At 37.0% G+C, this 21028-nt stretch overlaps 1 pseudogene; it reads left to right on the top strand.

Annotated features, from left to right (window-relative positions):
- Positions 1-13480: 13480 nt before the first annotated feature.
- On the top strand, positions 13481-14212 carry LOC101715909 (serine/threonine/tyrosine-interacting protein pseudogene; annotated as a pseudogene).
- The last annotated feature ends 6816 nt before the right edge of the window (positions 14213-21028 follow it).

Here is a 21028-nt window from a genome sequence, read left to right as displayed (position 1 = left end):
CTACTCTGCCTCACCTCCTAAAGGTTCCAGCAACTTCCAATAGCACCTGAAGGCTGGTGATCAAACTTTAGCACATAGCTTTTGGGATACATTCAAGATACAAACCATAACACTATTCTTGTTTATAATATTTACTTCTGTTTAATCAGCAGTCACTCCTTTACGTGAGGAGTATCTCAAATTTATTTCTAATTGTTTTGTCATTGTTTTCTTGCCTTTCAGCTCTTCTCTTTCATACACATGGCACAAGGAAAGAGAGAATGACTCAAACACCAAATTGCTGATGCCTTAGCATACTTAAGATAAATATGATGCCATCATGATACTAACTTGACTTCCCAGTCAAATATTGAGAAACTACTATTTCCTCTTAGGAATGCCTAAAGTCTAGAGCCATTGCCATCAGCTGAAAGGTGGTTGCTAATTTTTGGTACTTATTTGCTATACTAGTTATTCATCTTACTACAATACTATCAAATACAGAAGCCACCAGCTACATATGGCCTTCCAGCCATAGAAATTTGGTTAATCTAAATTGTGATGTAATGTAAGTATAAAATGCACAGTGGATTCCAAAGAATTAGTACTTATAGGGCTGGGGATTTAGCTCAGTGATTTTGCTGCCTGCTGCGCAACCACAAGGACCCGAGTTTGATTCCTGGTGCCAAAAAAACAAAAACAAACAAACAAACAAAAGAATTAGTATTTATAAATGAAAGGAAAGGGCTGTAAAATATCTCACCTATTTTTATGTTCAATATTGCTGGGCATTAGAAAAATGCAAATTGAAACAACACTGAAATTCCATCTTACCCCAGAAAGAATGCCTATCATTAAGAAATCAAATAACAACAAATGTTGATGAGGCTATAGGGGCACAAGGGATGGGGGAGAAGCCTTCTATGTTGTTGGTGAGAATGTAAACTAATACAACCACTAGGGCAATCAGTATGGAGATTCCTCAAAAAGCTAAAACCAGAAATTTTATTTGACCCACCTATCCCTTTCTAGGTATTTTCCCCAAAATTAAAGACATCATATTATAGTGATGCATGCATATCCATGTTTATAGGAGCACAATTTATAATAGCTAAACTTTGGAAGCAGTCTATATGTCCATCAACATATGAATGGATAAAGAAAGTGTGATATTTACATACAGTGGAGTACTACCCTGCATAAAGAAGGACAAATTAGTCATTTGTAGGTAAATGGATGTACCTTTAGACCATAATGTTTTAAATGAAATATATTACTAGAATTAATTTTGCCTGTTCTTTTTTACTTTTTAAAGGTGTATACTAGAACACTTAAAATCACAATGTGCCTTTCATTGTATTTCTATTGGGCATCACAAAAAAATATCAGATCAGCCTGGTGTGGTGATGCATCCTTGTAATCCCAGCACTCAGGAGGCTGAGGCAGGATGATTGTAAGTTTGAAGCCAGCCTGAGCTACATAATGAGTTCAAGACCAGCCTGTGCTACATAACAAGACCCTGTCTCAATATATGATCAAAACAAGCAACCAGGATCAAGTCTACACCAAAAAAATGATAATCCCTTCCAAGTGTACCAGGTTCCATGAAGGAAAAACCACTGGTACAGTGAGACACAAAGAAAGAATGGTCAAGTTAGCTTGAGAACATGATGAGAATGAGAAGGCTTTAACAATTTGGTTTCACATTCATAGCAGACAAGGTAGCACACTTTCCTAAGCAAAAGAAAAATCTTTTTTAAAAAACAGGAACTAGAACTGCAGAGCAGTTAGTTACTAGTGACTTTTTATTTTAGGTGGCACAATTCAGAGCAAGATTTTAAAATACTTAAAAATGCTACAGTATAACTTAGCATTTTTCAGGCAAATTATTCATCTCCATCCACCTGCACCTTGTGCTAAATCAGTTGTTCTCAAATGTGCCCCCAAATCACCTGCAGAGCCTACTAAACACAGATTGCTGAGCCCCATCCTCAAAGACTCTGATGCAGTAGGTGTCTGGTGGAGCCCAAGGATTTATCCTTTTCAAAAGGTCCCATAGGTGCCCATGCTGCTGAGGGCCACAGGGCTCTGTATCATAGAGTGAGTGAAGATTCTACCCCGGCTGTCCACTTACACCAGCACTCAATATGCCCTCTTTGTCATGTTCTCAATGGAGCTTGACACTCTAATATTCAGCCTAATACCAGAACACAAACCACTTTAAACAAACTATGAAAGATTTTTAAGAGTATAAAATGATTGACTCACATTACATACTGGAACTTCTGAATCAAACAGAGCATTGATTCTTTTTCTAAGGAGGATGCCTTTCAAAAAGTCTCATGAGTATAGGTCTCTTGCTCACTTCCAGAAACTTTATTTTAAAAAGTTCTCTGGTTGAGCAACGCATCAAAGAGTTTTAGCCAAACTCTGTGTATTCTATTTTCAAGGCTGAGTAATATCTTCTCTGAATATGCATTTAGAGGAATCTACCCATGGAAATTATGGCTTTTTCATATAGAGAAGGGATACACAACACTTTTGTGATGGGTTTTTTTTTCCAGAGAGAAAAGGAGGGCTGTGTAATTGAGAGGATTTTATAAAACTTTCAGGTACCATACCAATGTTTTTATGAAAATTTTTTGAAATGATTCTGGCAGAGTGTTAAGATTTGGTAAAGCTAGTGGAAGTGGGATTTGTTATAACATTTCGTACACTTCTTTGAATCTTTGAACTATTTTCTAAATACAGAACATATTTTAGAGGCCCAATGTCTACTACTCACCAAGAAAACTCATGGAGCACAAACAGGCACAGCCTCACCTTCCATGGGAATCACTGCCTAATGAAAGAGGTATCCCTGTTTCAAACAAGCACAAGTATGCATAGAGTTACAAACTGCAATCAGTTTTACACAGCCAAGGCTTAAAGCTATAACTTTAAACTATATCTTATAAGGATCTTCCCCAGGGAGTTAAACACATCATATTACAATGACACATTGCACACCCATGTCTCTAGCAGCACAACTCACAATAGCTAAATCTTGGAAATGGCCTATATGTCCATCGACAGATGAATGGATAGAGAAAAAAAAAATTTATATATATATACATACATAAATATATATGTACTACTCAGCCATAAACAATAAATTTGAGTCATTTGCAGAAAAATGGATGCATCTTGAGACCATAATGCTAAGTGAAACAAATCAGACACAAAAGGTTAAATATCACATGGTTTCTCTTATATGAGAAATCCAAGTATAAATAATTTAAAAGGAAAAAAAAGCTAAAGGTTAAAGTACCAGGAAAGCTTTTAACTCTGATATCTAACCAGGACTCAGAATTAAGGACTACTCCCCCGAAAAAATGGAAATTCAGCTATGAGCCAAAGGATAAGTAGGTGTTAACTTGAAGAAGGTAGATTGGGGCACAGAAGAGCTGAAAAGGGCCAAGGGCTGGGAAGAAGCAAGACTTTTCCCAGGGAATCCAAGAATGTCTGTGTGGCTGAAGATTTTGAGTGAGTAAAAGGACACAAAATGAAGTGAAAAAGGGAGCTGGCACCATAGCTCCATGGCAGAGCATGAGCATGCACAAGGCCTTGGGTTGGATCCCTAGCACTTCAAAAAACAAGAAATAAGAAAAGACTGCAGCACCTTATTGAGAATGTTGAACTTTATCAGTGGCTTAGCAAAGTGTAATAACTCTTTGTGGTCACTTAAAAGTAGGTAGAAAGTACAAGCATTAACCCTCGATTATGTAGCATCCATGGTATAAATGGCATTGCACTGGCAAACTGGCTGCTGAACATGTTTTTTTTTAAAAAAGTTTTGATGAAGTAGTTGCCAGTATCTGTGCAGTAAATTGCATGTTTGATTTCGAGGTGCCTATACAATGTCACAGGTCATGGAGTTGGGAAGAGATATAGGGATTGGGCCTCATGAGCTGAAACAAGTTCGCCTCAGTTTACCATCCTATTAGAACTGAATTCTAGATAAATTCTAAATTAAAGGATATTACACTTTGGTATTAGTAAGAAACAGCCAGAAGTTGATGGCAGACAGAATATAATACATTTTTCATAGAGAATATAAAATGTTCTCTTATTTTACAAAAATAATCATGAGGTTGAATTTTATCTTTTACCACTTTATGTGATAAAAGCTATGATTTCAATGTAACCTTGAGTTCACAAGCTTCATTCTTCATTTGTTTCCTTATACACGCAGTGATGATTGCCTTGAAGGGATAACATCTTTATTATTTTATGAGATGAGACCTTTTAAAATCAAGATCTGATTTATACCTATTAAGAGTTTTTTAGTTTTCTAGTTTTATTGTCAAGAGTGTCAGGACACAAGAAAATGAGCTATCTGCTTGATAGTGGTTCCTGACTTATAAAATGGCATTTTCCCCCCTTCTCTACATGTAGGTGACTTGGTTTTGCATTGTCAACACCCAGTCTAGAGCCTATCATGAGGAGGTATCTGAGAAATCAACTATCTGCATAACAAATGTAAGCACTTTTTAATATCAAAATACATCCCACTAAGGAACAGGTTTAATTCTACAATTAAAATTTTAGATGCCTGATTTTAAAAAGACAACCTGGGGGATGACTTACTATATATAACTTCTTTGAAGTCCTCAGGGAACCCTGAAATTCTAAAGACATTTAAAAAGAAAAAGACAGTGTTGGAGTTATCTCATAAATCCCAGTCTGTTATATCATAGGTTGGGTTTTTTTTGCTTAAATTCTTTTATTGGTACATTTTAGGTTTACAATATGTTTACATTTATCATTGGGTGCTTGTACCTGTACCTGATGTATCTCGGTTCTTATTTTTTTCCCATTCCCTGTGCTCCCTTCCCTATTTACAAAGACTTTGTTTCCATTTTTTCCTTTTTTTATAATTTTTCCCTTCCTCTCCCACTTCCCCTACCTCTTTGGACCTTTTCTTCCTATTTCAAATTATCAATTATTCGTTTTAATCATTTTAATCCTTATTTACACTTTCAGTTTCTCATACCAGAGAAACTATTCGGTATTTACACATGAGTGTCCTATTTATTTCACTTAAGAGTATAGCCTCAGTATGCATCCATTTAGCTATAAATGTCTCTAGTTTCTCATTCTTTATGGCTGAGTAGTACTCCATTTTATAAAAAAAAAACACATCTTCTTCATCCAGTTTCCTGTTGATGGGCACTTGGGCTGCTTTCAAGCTTTAGCTATTACAAATTGTGCCGCTATAAACATGGGTGCACATATATTGCTGTGGTATGATTCTTTTAATTCTTTGGGGAAGATACCCAGCAGGGGAATACCTGGGTCAAATGGGACCTCTAAGCCTAGTTCTTTGAGGCATCTCCATATTGATTTTCACAGTTGTTGCACCAGTCTACACTCCCACCAACAATGGAGAAAGGTTCCTTTCTCCCCACAACTCTGCCAGCATTAGTTATTGGTTGATTCTTTGATAGCAGCCATTCTTTCTGGGGTGAGGTAGAATCTCAGTGTTGTTTTCATCTGCATCTCTCAAATGACCAGTGATATTGAACATTTTTTCATATGTTTATTTGGTGTTTTTACTTCTTTGTCTGAGAAATGTCTGTTCATTTCAGATGCCCACTCTTTGAATTTGGGGGATCTGATTTTTTTCAATTCTTTATATATTCTAGATAGTAGTCCTTTGTCTGAGGTACAGCTGCTGAAAATTTTTTCCCACATTGTAGGTTGTCTCTTAGCTCTGTTGGTGGTTTCTCTTGCAGTGCAGAAACTTTTTAATAAGATGAGATCCCAGTTGTTCTTTGTGTTAGTTCCTGGGCTACTGAGGTTTTGTTTATAGTCTTTTCCTATGCCAATGTCTTCAAGAGTTCTACCTAACTTATCTTCCAGAAAGTTTAATGTTTCTGTTTTAAAATTTAGACCTTTAATCCACTTCAATCTTAGTTTAGTGCATGGTGATGGATATGGGTCTAGTTTTAATCTTTGGCAGGTTGAAATCCAATTTTTCCAACACCATTTATTAAATAGGCTATCTTTCCTCCAGTGAGGGTAATTGGCTCCTTTGTCAAAGATGAGGTGGCTGAGTATGTCTGGAGTTGTTTCTGCATCTTCTAATCTGTTCCACTGATCCTTGGGTCTGTTTCTTTGCCAGTACCATGCTGTTTTATCACAGTAGCTTTGTAGTATAGTTTCAAGTGGGATTGTGATACCCCCTGCCATGCCATAGGTATGTTTAATACTTTTATATATCAGGTTATACAGAAGGTAGAATTTCCTGATTGTAAAGTTTTCTTAATGATTATCTTTTTATTTGTTTAAGCCTTCAAAACAGGAGTGGTCCCTTGACAAAGGGTATAAGGAAGAATCCTCCAGCATCATGACAAAAGGCTGCAATAATTTCTCTTCTAAAATATTCCTATATGGTTCATTTATTGCATTAAATGAAAGTCAGCAGTGGCCAAAGCTCCCATGGAATTTCATTTGAAATCTCTCCAAGGACTTCTCATTACTTTTTAAATACCATCATAGCATAAATTAATAAATGAATATATTGTGATATCTCATTCATCTCTGCTTGCTCCAAGACCTGTCCTTGGAGCCACAAAGAGCTAGCCGGGGCATGTGGCTATAGGTTGGCCATATTGTTCTGAAAGACTTTCCCATTTTTATTATGGACACTAATTTTCAAACACATTCAAAATTAGAACGAACAGGGAAATTGGCCACCATGTATCCAACACCTCATTTTCATAACTATCATTTTATGGCCAATCTTGCTTTATATGTACCCCCAGGACCTTTCCATTCACTCAGCCCCATTTTAGTTTCCATTGGGGCTTTCAAAGGAAGTCATGGAATCTTCTGTGTCAGTAACAACCCCTCTTCTGCTGTCCCGGAGATGTAGAATTTTGGTAGCTTAACAGTTTGAGCACACCCATCAAAGAAGGAATGAATACATTTCCCAAGGCATTCCATTTATATGTTTAGGGGTTCCATTAACATGTAAGAGAGGTTTTCATTTTTAGCTCAAACTAAAGTGACTCATCAAGCCAGGGGGATGAAACCTGAGGACACTTTCCAGTTTAACCTGTTTTACAGCTGTGAACACCTGCAGTAGTCCTCTTGCCATAAATCTTTCCTTGACCTTTCTGTTATGCGGCACTCTTTACTGAATTCTATAAAGTAAGAAATGGTTCCAGTGTTTACTATAGATATCCTCAACTTGGAGTATATTTAAATCAACTTTAAAAGTAAATCCATACCTCCTTTAAAAGAAAAGGAAGCCAGTGGAAAAAAATTCAACCAGCAATTCTGAATCTATTCATTTTTCTTAATGAAAGAAGCAAGTTTCAAAAATATATGAAATAGGGTGTTTATCACAGCAGACTGAATACTAGGAAAATACTGGGAACAATTAATTATCCAGCAAGAGACTGTGGAACTAAATGTAAAATATCCGTATAATTGGATTTTTATGAAACCTTGAAGACTAATGGGGACATGCGTGTGATACATGAAGTTTAAAAAGTACATCTTTAACAATGAACAGTGAACAAAGAAATGGCAAAAAAATCTATAGACTCAAAGAGATTTAAGAGAAATGTTAACCATTGCAATATATTACATTGCCCTTATAAGTCTAAATATGCACACACATGAGAATAATAAGGATATGTGAACACTGACCAGCTATTAAAAATGATACTGTGAAATTTTAATTATTATTTTAAAAGGTGATAATGGTATGTTATTTTTAACTTTCTATATTTAGAGATGAAGGGCTTCCTGATAATAGATATAAAGCTATACATGTTTTTTTTGCTTGTTTGTTTTTGTTTTGAGACAAGGTCTTGCTCCACTGCCCAGGCTAGCCTGGAACTCACAATCATTTTGCCTTAGTCTTCCAAGCAGCTGAGATAAGAGGCATGCACTACCACTTCCAGCTAAGCTAAGGCTAGATATAAAACAAGAATGACCAAGTATGAGGGTTCATTATATGCTACTGACTACTTATATACATGTTGAAATTTATCCATCATAAAAAGCCTTTTAAAGTTACAAAATAGGATATATACTGTGACCCCATTTATCAATTTATTTTAGATATCTTTTTTCTTACTCTACATGAAACATAGATTACTATTTAATTAGATATAATTTCTGTGATAATTTAGAAACTTGAACTAACATGCTTGACATTAATCTCTCAAAACTTGTTTTCCCCTTATTTCTAACATATCTCTAAGTTTAACAACGCTAAAGATAACAATACAAGACTTAGTCATCAGTTGTCTCAACTTAAAAGTTGTTGATCTTTTATTAACCTGAGGCCTATACATTAATTATGAAGCAACTTTTATCCCATAGCCAGGGCACCTGATAATTTCATGCCTAGATACAGAAAGAAAATAAACACAATCCATTGGATATTCTGAGCTTTTATGTTTTAATACAAATATAGACCTTCATAAACAAGAAAGAAATGTGAATCTCTTAACAGATGAGTTTAAAGAAAAAAAAAAACTTGTTTTATATAAATGATTTGGATAATTTAGAAAAAATTTAAGGACAATTTTGCCTAAATTGATAAGAAAATGTGATTGTCCTGGGTACCAATTTGGCTCCATTGAGGTAACTCGATTCACTGTAGTGCCTTAGGGAGGGAAAAATAAGTCATCAAGACAGAACATTTGTAAATACCTAAAGGAGGCATTTAAGCCTTAAGTGGCCCTTCCTAAAAGTGACTGTAAACATACAAAATGGATATAAAGTACTTATCTATTGAGGTTTACAGTGCTATGTACTTGCTCCTGTTTAAAACACTTCTACCCTGTGTTCAAGAAAGAGTAGTGTAGAAACTGGATGATTGTGATTCTGCTTGTGCCCGCCAAGGCTCTGAATTGCTTAGTTGACTTGAAATTTCTGCTTCACTGTTAGTGTCGGTTCCCCTCTCCCGGGCCTCTCAGTTACAGGCTATGTGCATCCTATCAGGTAGATAAACTCTGTCCCACACAAATTCTGAGCCCAAGTTCAGCATCTTCCCTGAGTGAGTCTTTGTCCCACCAGAGAAGGGGTTGAGTGGACCTTACTGGCCTGTCCTATAGCCAGATGGGTGCGAGGAGCAGGAGGCGTCACTGGCCCCCTCTCCAGTAGCACCTCAGGACTTCCGTTTTGGTTTCCTGACTTTTCCCCTGGTTCACATCCAGGGAGGAGCTCTGACTTTTGGCCTCCGGTCTTCAGAGATGGCTGCTTTCCTTTCCTTGTTCTAGTAACCACAGGCTGAGGTTCAGCTCCCTGAATAAGAAACCACCTGGAACCACACTGCCCCCTGCTGGATGCCGAGCCTCTTGCTGTAAAATTCCTCCCCACTGCCGCACCCAGGGGGATAGAGTACGATACTCCAGTGGTGTGCTGGAGTAAGAGCCAACTGACAAAATTTCATAGTAAATTTTAAGTTATATAAACGTACCGTTAATTTACATTAAAAACAAAGGTCATAAACACTCAAAACTTCTTAATTTATCTTGCTACATTTCACTATTATCAATGTTCTTAGGACATTTGCACCTATTGTTATCTTTGTGCTGAAAACTACTCCATTTTTTAAACTATAGTTGAATTGCAACCATTGGTTGTATGGAGAAAAGGGTTCAGCAAAAATTAGAGCATTCTGTGAGAATTAATTGGCCATCTGGAATTTAATTGTATATATTTTGTCATTATATATAAATTGTGCTACACATCCTTTGTAGCATAAGGTGTAGAAAGTGACTTTTTCCCCAGAGAACTGTTTGTTAAAGATTTCCCTACACACCACCATGTCCCTTCATCACATTCCAGGGTCAGTTCTGCAGTCTCACTCCTGCAGCTCTGCTTTCATACTTAGAGCCTGTTGGAGGGTGGGCCCCCAACCCACTCTTGATTCCTCTTGTTCATGTAGAGGGGCATGGGTAGCCTATACACCTGGCTTCTGCTGCTCCTTCCCTCATTCTCCCTCCAGGAAGGTGAACTGACTTACCTGGTTGGCAGGTGTGGAAGGAAATTGTGGCATACACACCCTTGTTATTCTTTTTCTTTGGAACTATCCACAGGAGGAGCATCTTTCTCCAGAGGAGACCCTTGTTTTGTTCTGATATTGCCCAAAGCTGAAGGGTAAGCTGCTCAAGTTCTGGAGTGGAGGATTTCCTCAGAGAGGGAAGCTATGCTCTCCAAAGTAATGGAGATCAGCAGTGAGTGCCATACATTGGCCTCCATCTGCAACTCTTTGTCTCATTTCTCAATGGATTCAGAAATTGAACGGGGAAAGATTTTCTCCTTATTGGGCCCTTCAAAAACTCCACAGGACCTTCTCCTCTCAGCCTTTGAAACTGAGGCTCCAGAATGCCCTCTGGCTCTGTCCATATGCATTGGTACAAACTGCATAAGCGCTTTCAGTTACAAAAACTTGACTGCCAAATTTATTTTATTCAAATCTCTGTTATTTCTACTATGTGTATATGATAATCATAATGCTTCCACAATTGAGCATCTTTTATATGTCAGACATTAAAATCTACAAATCTCACGTGGATCCTGAAAAACAAGTGTTATTATCCCTCTTTACTTACTTCTCTTTACTTTCCTTTCCTTGGATGAGAAAACTGCCTAGAATATTTAAGTAAATTGCCAAAGGTCACAAAGCAACTGAGGCAGATGTCAGATTCCTAGGCTTTCTGCCCTTCCACTGTGTGTCCTTCCCTTCCCTTTTCTTCCTGTCTTCTCCCACCTCCATCCCTTCACCCTTCTCTCCCTCCTCTCTCCCTCTTTCACCCACCCCTCCACCTACCTCTCTTCATTGTCACATTTTCTAGCCCTAGGACACTACAGAAAACTAAGGAACCATTTGCAACCTCAAAGATTTCAGTGTGTTAAAAAAGTCTATAAAATTATACCCCAACAGCTGGCCCCCCAAGAAACTTGGCAGCAGGCAATAGGAAAACTGTGGCTGTCTTTTTAGTATCCTCCTCAGGTTTCTCACAAGGAATGTTCAGCATCTTAGTCAAACGCCTGGGAGAGGAAGCCACAAAGACTGCAGTGTGCTCAGGGAGAAGCTACAGCACTTCATCAAGCCGGGTCTGTTCAGGTTTGACCTAGGGACTGGGCTGTGTACAGAAAGGGCAGCCTTTCCTCAAACAGAGTGTGCGCTCTTGCCTCTGAGCTGAGGTTCCTTTCCCTGGGGTCAACAGTTGTGCAGTAGGATCAGAGATTGAACAGCTTAGCAATTACTTGGGAAATGGCTGAAAGAAGATATATATTTCTCTCTCTCTCTCTCTCTCTCTCTCTCTCTCTCTCTCTATATATATATATATATGATAATGTTGCCTCCAAAGAGGTAAAAATTGGTTGGTTGTTTGTGGGGGTGTCATGCAATTCAGTAGCAGTACACATACTTAGCATGAGGGCTGCCCTGGGTTCAATATTCAAACAACCCTTCCAAATTATCTTTTTCTGTATGTAAAGCTCAGATATAAAAAAAAAATACATTGTATTATCTGTACTATTTAAATCTCCTGGCAGGGTTGATTAAGAAAATATGTCTAAAGATAAGCCTGTTAGAAGGGCAATAATTTTTTTTAAATAGTTGAAAACTGATGTTTGTAAAGAGTCTAGCAGAGTATGCCACACATAGCCGGTACTCAATACATGAGAATTACAGTTGCTAATGTCATGGTTAGTTGTTATCATCATCCTGTAAACCTAATTATAGAAACCGTATCACCTCATTAAGGTTGGAGCCAAGAAGGGGGTGCTGTGGCAAGGTCATGGATGAAGTTAGCTTATGGTGCATCCTGCCTGAGCTACATGTCCAAACTGTGAACTTCCCGGGGTTCTAGAAAATAAGCAGATCCTTGCACATGCCTGAGATGACCTCTGGGATATCAGAAAATGCTTAGGAACAATAGTGTTAAAATCCAAAGAATGAGGCAGTGTGTAGACTGTCACAATGCCCACTCTGATGCTCTGCACATGGACATGCCGAATATATGTGTTCATACAGGTTTGGGAAAATGCTGAGCAATTTCTCATGCACGCTGTGTGTGCTCTGTAGGTTTGAGGAAAACTAAATATCCAATAATTATTCTTAAAACCTATGTTTGCATTATTCTTGGTGTACAAAGTGATTTTGCACGTATCTTGTGAAACATCACAATCTTGCAAGGTCAGTACTGCATCCCCACTCAAAGGATAAAGAAGATAAACCCGAGTTACTTGTCCTTATTTGGTACCCAGCAATAAGAATCAGAGCAAGCCTCCCTTCTACTATACTGCATCTCTCTAATATTCCTTTCCCACAGAGGAAGAAGATACAGGAAATGTTGAAACTCTGGAGGAAATGTTGCATGCTGGAACTCAGGGACTCCTTTGTAAAGAATATAATAGTGGCCGCGAATGAACGGAACCTAGCCCTGTAAGGAGAGGTGTTATTTTCGTGGGATATGAACTTAGCATATTGCAAAACCTACCTGAAGCTCCTCAAGACATCTCTGGCTAAGTTCCAAGGAAATGGAAACCCATCAAACAGAGTATGGAAGCATCTTGAGATGCTGGAAAATTGGGGACATGAAACAAAAGACTTAGGAGCACAAATGTTGGGAGTAAAAATATGACACAGAAAATGAATGGGCACATGCTGAGTGCGGATTTTTATTTCAGGGCCATAGCTTCAAATATAAGAATGAAGGATATTTGACTAAAGATGGAGAGTATTTACAAAGACTGAAAGGAATGTGTTTAGTTAGAGATCAACTCATCTGGCCAAAAGGACTGTAAAGGGAAAACAGATGGGAGAGGAGAAAAAACACCTAGATAAAGCTGAGATTGGTGCCCATGCGTGACATTAAGGACAGCCTGGGAAGAATTTCAACAGTGAAGGAAGTTCTGAGAGATTCAATGAGAAAACAATCAGGAAGGACATCAGAAACAAAACCTAAGCAGCAGATGTCCAGACAGCATGCTCGGAACATAAGCAACATAGTGACCTTGAGATTGTGCACAAAAGACCTACTGGGAGCAGCACTGCAGGGCAGCACCTTGGGCTGGGATAACAGCAGATTCAGAGGAATCCCTGAACACTTGGATGAAGATGAAAAGAGAGAGGAGGGAAGTGATGTTTTGGGGGAAGCAGAGATGAACCACATAGCAGAAGGCCACAAAGCTGGCACAACACACATGATTAGTGAGGATAACATTCTGGCTGCTTCATTCAGCTAAAAACAGTCTTTTACTCACCTTCCCAATAACTTTATGTCCTAGAAGATAGAGGAAGGAATGAAACAATTGTACTCCTACTGATTTTTTTTTTTTTGGTACCAGGGATCAAACTCGGGTCCCTGCGCTGCTTGCTTGAGGCAGACGGCACCACTGAGCTAAATCCCTGGCACCTATTGATTTTGATCACTGTGAAGAAGCCATTTGGTGGAATGGAAGGGAAGAGGACCTGGAGACCATGCCTGTCATTGTCAAAGAAAGGCAAGATTGAGCTGGAGCAAAAGTATATATAGGACTTTAGGAAGCTTGACTTCAAAATATTTTAAGAAAATATGGCATACTTCCACAAGCTTCCAAAAAAAAGAAGAGAGTACCAGGCCGTGCTCAGAAGAATGACTTTGGCCAATTCCAATGATGAGGAAAAGGGTGAGGAAAGTTTTTAAAGAAACTTGACCTACCCTATGAGACAAGAGATGCAGGAAATTCTACTTGGATTGTTCTTAGCCCCATAGTCTTCTGCTATAAAAAGCAAGCTACCTATACTACAGGAACATGGAATAACTCATATAGTTTGCATGTGACAAAATATTGAAACAAACTTTATGAAACCAAATTTTCAGCAGATATTTAGTCTTGGATATTGCAGATAATCCAGTGGAAAGTATAATACGTTTTTTCCCTATGATAAGGAATTTATTGATGGGAGCTTACAACCTGGAGGAAAAGTCTTGTCCATGGAAATGCAGGGATCTCCAGAAATGCTGCCTTTGTTACTGCATACATTATGGAAACCTTTGGGATGAAGTACAGAGATGCATTTGCTTATGTGCAAGAAAGATTTTGTATTAATCCTAATGCTGGATTTGTCCATCAACTTCAGGAATATGAAGCCATCTACCTAGCAAAATTAACAATATAGATGATGTTGCCACTCCAAATAGAAAGGTCCTTATCGGGGCCAAGGATGTAGGTCAGTGGCACTGTGCCTGCCTGGCAAGCTTAAGATCCTGAGTTCGATTTCCAGTATCAAAAAAGATTTTTAAAAAGCTCCCTATCTGTTCATTCTGGGATGATTCTGGAAACATGCAAGTGACAACTTCACAGAATGGCTGACTCAAGACTAAATTATAGAAGGTATGAATTTCTATTTGAAAGAAAATACTAAAGATGACAATAATGTAAAGTGGTAAAAACACAAGTAGTTTTCTTTCAGTTACATGTTGCTTCCAGACATATTTCTTTGCAACTTGTTAAGCAATTTTTGCGGGGGGGATTGAATTTAGGACCTTCCGCTTGCAAGGGAGGCGCAGTGCCACTGAACTAAATCCCCGGCCCCTAGCAACATTTTAAGAGGATGAACTTCCACAATAGATGGCACTGATGGTTACTTTTTTTTTTTTTTAACTTTACAGTTTCATTATAAACTAAGAATTTTGGACTCATAAAGAGGTATTATTGCAATAATGCACTTTTCATATTTGAAATTTATTTGTATGACATAAAGCTATTACTTTAAACCAAAGAAAGAAACTAGAATAATGGTACAGAGCCCTTTAAGCTAGGATACAGAATGGACTTTCAAAAGCATGGGAGGCAAATGATAACTCAAAGAGTAGTAGACAGCACCACAAAGAACAGCAAGAATGTTAAATTCTGCAAGAATCAAGGATGCAAAAATGAGGACCAGAGAAAGCATTATGGAACCAAGGAGTTTGTAATAATGAGTGTCATTGTTCTTTATAATGATTATAGGGCTAGCTCATAATGAATATACCATTTTATGAAGTTTAACAATATTTTATGAAGTTTAATCCCTTCAGAGGGATTCATTTCTACAAAAGTAGAAATCACAATAGTAGCTGCCAGGTTAGTTAGGGGGCTGATAGAATGGAAAGGGACACCAGTGAACTTCCTAGGGTGTGTTGACATACTCTATTTTTCAACTGGGCTATTGGTTACATGGGTATATGCATTTGTCAAAACTCATCAAATTGTCATGGTATGTAATTACATCTCTATAAAAATACAAAGCAGTTGGGCTGGGGATTTAGCTCAGTGGTTTCGCTGCCTGCACAAGCACAAGGACCCAAGTTCAATCTCCGGTACCAAAAAAAAAAAAAATGCAAAGCAGGGCTGGGGATTTAGCTCAGTGGGGCTGCACCTGCTTTGCAAGCACAAGGTCCTGAGATCAATCCTTGGTACCAAACAATAAATAAATAAAAATAACAAACATATAAATATGGGCAATTATATTAAAAAAGAGAATGAATAAGAACCAAGATACATCATGTACAAGTACAAGAACTCAGTGATAAATGTAAACATATTGTACACCTAAAATGTACCAATAAAAGAATTTAAGCAAAAAAAAAATGACTGTTCTCTCATAACTTAACAGTAAATGAATGAAATTAATGTATATAGACAAGGAATCAGAGAAAATTAGAATCTCAGAGTTTGAAATCAGCAGTGCTCTCCAGGTAGGTTTAGGAAATGCAAGTCTTACCAACACCTGCAAGTTCATTTCTTCCTATTGGCAAAGTCTCCCTTACTGCCGAGAGGGTACATTACCATTTCCATCCTGATTACGCTGAAACCAGGTACCAACAGTTTTCAAACTTCCATACACATAAATATCACCTTGTGTACTTGTTAAAAATGCAGGTCCAGAATTTATACCTGTAGAATCTGATACAGCAGATCTGAGTTAATGTCCAAGACTTTACATTTCAATGGGTATCCCGTGAGCTTGAGGTAGGTAGTCCATGAATCTATAGGTTGAGAAATACCTCATCAGACAATCAATCATAAAACCACCTCCTACTTGCTCTAATTTCAGGCTCTCCATCCAACTTTCTGATATTAAAGCTTTTTCCATGACTTCACAGAGAAAATATGTTGCTTATATCACCCTGTATTCCAGTCCATGTGATAGCACTTTCTCATTCTAAATAATACATAGTGATAGTCTAAGTATGTGTCTGATAAGCTTGCTAAATACTGCAGGTGCTTAGAGTGTGTTTCAGAACAATCATGTTTCTGGGCTTGTGAAGGGCAGACGTATGTTTTATACTAAATTTTATACTAAATTAAATATTTCCAAAATATGACTTCTTTAAAGAAATCCTAAACCAAACATAATAGTTATAACACCAGTTATCCCATTATTATTGGCTAACCATGAAACATAGTCTGATTTTTTTTCTTCAAGTCATTTTTTCTATGTGCTCTATGTATATGTATTTATTGTATTTTTTTTATAAAACTGGGATCATGCTATATCAGCATCCCTAAAATGATATTATATGTTAACAGTATTAGCTCTTTGATTTTATTTTTCTTAGCACTGATCACCACCTGACATAATATTTTTATTTATTTTCTATCCTCTCTCAAATTTGTGCTCCAGAAGAACAAGGTTTTACTATGAAAACCAGCTCCTACAACAGTGCCTGGCATATATTCATCATCAGCACAGGTTTGCTGGATGAACAAATGAGTGAATGGCATTGTATTGTATCAGTAAGTATTTTTCAAAAATCATGATTTACCCTGATTAAGCAACTCTATCACATGAATATAATATAATTTGCTGAATAATTCTTTTAATGTTGAACAGTTAAGCTATTTCCACCCTATTTTTACTTGTTTATATAAAGGAGTTTATATAAAGGAGTTCATATGTTTTATATTTCCTTAGGATTAATTCCTAGAAGTAGAGTTACTATGTCAAAAATTATTTTAAGGACTGGGGATTTAGCTCAATGGTTCTGCCGCCTGCCTTGCAAGTGCAATAACCCGAGTTCGATCTCCGGTACCAAAAATATATATATATACATTTTTTAAAACTTAAAGAGATTTTCACATATTGCTAAGTAACTTTCAAGAATATCACCAATTTATGTTGATAAGCAGTGTATGGAAATCCCCATCTCTTTGCACCTTTGCTAACACTGAGTGTGGTCATTTTTAAAAAGAAATCTGGACACTTAAGTCACAAACTGTATTCCTTTTATATTTGAGCTGATTAATAAGATAATAATAAGGAATATTATATTTCTATATAAATGTTATGGCAAAGTTTCCATTTTATTTGCTTTATGATACTTTTAAATGAACACATTATAGATTTTTCTGTTATTAACCTTTTACTCTAATTTACTCCATTGTTTTTGTTCTCAGAAAGCTATTCCTCATCTTGAGATAAGATACATATTTACTTCATCTTCTTGCTGATTGTTTAAAGGTGTCTTACATATAATCCCTTCATCTACTTGGAATATACTTTAGTCTATATTATGAAATGTAAGTCTAACTTTATTTTTTCTTTTTAATTAATGGTCTCAATATAATTTAATTGAGTAATCTTTTATCTCATGTTGTTTTCACTCATACCATGTTAGGATACTGGTGAAGTAGAATGTCCAGGGATCGAACTCGGGTCCTTGTGCTTGCGCAGCAGGTGATGAAACCACTGAGCTAAATCCCCAGTCCTTGTTAGTAAAATGTCTTTTAATGTGTTTATACTGACCACTTGTATTTTTCATTTGTCTATTCCTGACCATATAATGTATATGTTTTCTATTACAGCATTCAATTTTTTCTGCTTTATTTATAAGTATCCCTTATTAATTAGAGATATGAATATAATGCAGGGTTTGTTTTTGTCTTCATTTTAATTGTTTATCTTTTTCGTGAATGAAGTTAGCTGGAACATTAAGCCCCTCTACAACTGGCCCAATTCCTGCATCAGAAGCTTACTATTATTGAAGCATTCATTCTTTTCTCATTAGTTTGAAATGTCATATTTTATCACATTCTGTCTATATGGTATAGTGTGTTTAACTGAAAACTCTGGGGTCAGATTATAGTCACTATCTTCCATTAAACTCTGCCATAGTTTTCTATAAGGTTGCAAATAAATTGGAACAATGGCCTTTAGCACGTGGTAAATGGCATATAAGTGACAGTTGTTATTATTGTACTGGCTGGAAGATCTCTCTCCTATGGTTTTTGCTTGTTTGTTTTCACTTTGTACTTTATTTGGTGAAAACAACAAGCTCAGTAGGACTCAACCTCTGCTTTTTTAATATTCCCAGCTACTCACCTCCCAAGGGGCAGCTTGAAACTCCCTCAAGTAAGAAAACTGGGACTTTCCAAATTCTTTGCTTCAATGTGTGTCTCCCTACTCTCACTTTTTAACATGGCCGAACATTCTGGCCTCTGTCCTTGGGGTAATATGGATGCTGTGACATGCTATTGTGGGAACCTTGAAGGGCAAAGTGCCGCAAACGCCTTACTACCCAACTTAGGAGCTGGCTGTGCAGACACCTGACTTGGCAAGTACATCTAACAAAGTGAAGACAATTCCTAATGTCCTCAGTCCCGCCCCACCCACTATTTCCAACTTCAGGTTGTATCAGGGCTCCCTCTTGACAGCAGTGCATAGCTCTGAGCGTGTAATTTTCTTCCTTGAACTCATAAAGACAATCAGCTTAGTTTTTGTTTTGTTTTGTCTCATTAGTCCACTTCTAGATGCTTTATAGCTTCTGAAGCTACAGCTATGTAACAAGACTTCCAAAATCTTAGGTGGTTTGTAACAACAATTTATTATTACTTCATGATTCTATGTGTTGACTGAGTTTAGCTGAACAGTTCTGGCCAACTGTGGGTTTCTCACATAGTTACAGTCTGATGATAGCTGGGCTACAGTATTCTAGTGACTTCACTGTATGGAAACATCCAAGATGATGTCTCCCACATGTCTCCAAGGCTTCTCCACATAACCTCTCTCCCTAACACAGAGATATCTTGTCAACCCAGGGCTCTGTGAATGGCCCTTCTCTATAGTGTGGTAACTGTACCTCCTACATGGTGACCTGCTTTCAGGAATGTAAAAGTACATCACTCTTTGGTACAGCATCACTCTCCCCACATTCTACTGATTAAGGCCCAACTTCATCATGGGAGCTATCAGTACCAACTACATAGAGATATCAGTACCAACAAACATGATTCAGTGGGACCAATTCTGGCTAACTACCATATCACTTTGCTTTGTTTTCCAGAACTGTTGTATTTTTTGGTTGTTGTCATTATTAATTAATCAACTCAAAAAGATTTAGAAGAGAGAAAAAAATGGCAAATTTCCACTTACAATTCATCATCTTAAGGTTGAAGTCAGATATTTTTTGATAATGGGCATGTAAGTTATTTTTGGTATTTGTGTCCTTCTCATTTTACACATGTGAATTGCATAATACAATATGTATAGTATGTGGCAGGAATTCCTCACTCTCCAATCCTGTCACCATCATTTAATTGAATAACTTTTGTCACTGAAAATGAAATCCCTCAGAATAAAAAATATTGAATTCCTTAATTCAATAAGCATTTAAGTATATCTGTTATGTGCTGAGCCCTATAATAAAGGTGCAGTCTATTTTTTCAATATTTTTAATTCAATTCAATGATCAGTAGCCACAAAGCATTTGTTTCTTAAAAATAAAAATGCACTGGGGCCGGGGATTTAGCTCAGTGATTCCGCTGCCTGCCTCGCAAGCACAAGGTCCCGAGTTTGATCCCTGGTACCAAAAAAAAAAAGTGCACTATCCTTTTATTAAATGTATGGAACTGTAAGGATTATATAAGTGGTGATCCACTCCTGTAATACCAGCACTCAGGAGGGTGAGGCAGGAAGATTGACAGTATCTCAGGCAGTGAGACTGTCTCAATAAATAAATAAGAAATGTGAAACACAGTGCTATTCTCACAGGACCTTGCAATATGGAAAATAAACAAATACAATCATAATGAACACATATTATCCACAAGCAAAAGAACAAAGCTGAATCTTTACCTAGCAACATAAAGAAAATGAAGTTGGACTTTTGCTGAAAAATATATTCAAAAATTAACTCACAATGGCCAAAGACCTAAAATTCTAAAACTAAACTTTATGCTTTGGGATTTGATAATGATTTCTTGGATGTGAATCAACAATATAGGCAACAAGGGGCCGGGGATTTAGCTCAGTGGTTCTGGTGCCTGCCTTACAAGCGCAAGGTCCCAAGTTCGATCCTGGGTACCCCCAAAAAACCAAAACAATATAGGCAACAAAAGAAAAACTCAGAAAAGTGCACTTCATCAAAATGTTTTAAATGTTTGCATCAAAGGACACTGTATCCAGACAAAAAGGCAACTTGATGAATGGGAGAAAATATTTGCCAATCACATATCTGATAAGGGAACAACTTCAGAATATAGAGAGGTCATAAAACTCAACAGCAAAAAAAAAAAAACCCAATTAAAAAATAGGAAAAGCATTTGAATAGACATTTTTCCAAAGAACATATACAAATGACTAGTAACCACATAAAAAGATGCTCATAGAGAAATACAAATCAAAACTACAATGAGATACTACCTCATACCCTTTAGGATGGCTACTATAAAAAAAAACAAAAACAAGAAATGTTGCTGAAGGTGTAGAGAAATTGGAATACTTAGACATGTACAATTATATAGCTCCTATGGAAAACAGTATAGTAGTTGGTTATAAAATTAAACATAGATGTACTATTTGATTCAGAAATTTCACTTCTGGGTGTACTAAAAAGAGAGATGTGAACAGATATTTGTATAACTACATTCACAGCAGCATTAATGGCCAAAAAATAAAAACAACCTAAATATCCATCAACAGATGAATAAACAAAATGATATGCATATGTACAGTACAATGTTATTCAGCCTTAAAAAGGAATGAAATTCTAGCACATGCTAC

Source organism: Heterocephalus glaber, unplaced genomic scaffold, assembly GCF_053883595.1.
Source record: "Heterocephalus glaber isolate CG9 unplaced genomic scaffold, H.glaber_assembly_v1.0 deba00001481, whole genome shotgun sequence".
Lineage (NCBI taxonomy): Eukaryota > Metazoa > Chordata > Mammalia > Rodentia > Bathyergidae > Heterocephalus > Heterocephalus glaber.
Note: the sequence above shows the minus strand (reverse complement) of the source record. Positions and strands in the feature narration are given on the sequence as shown.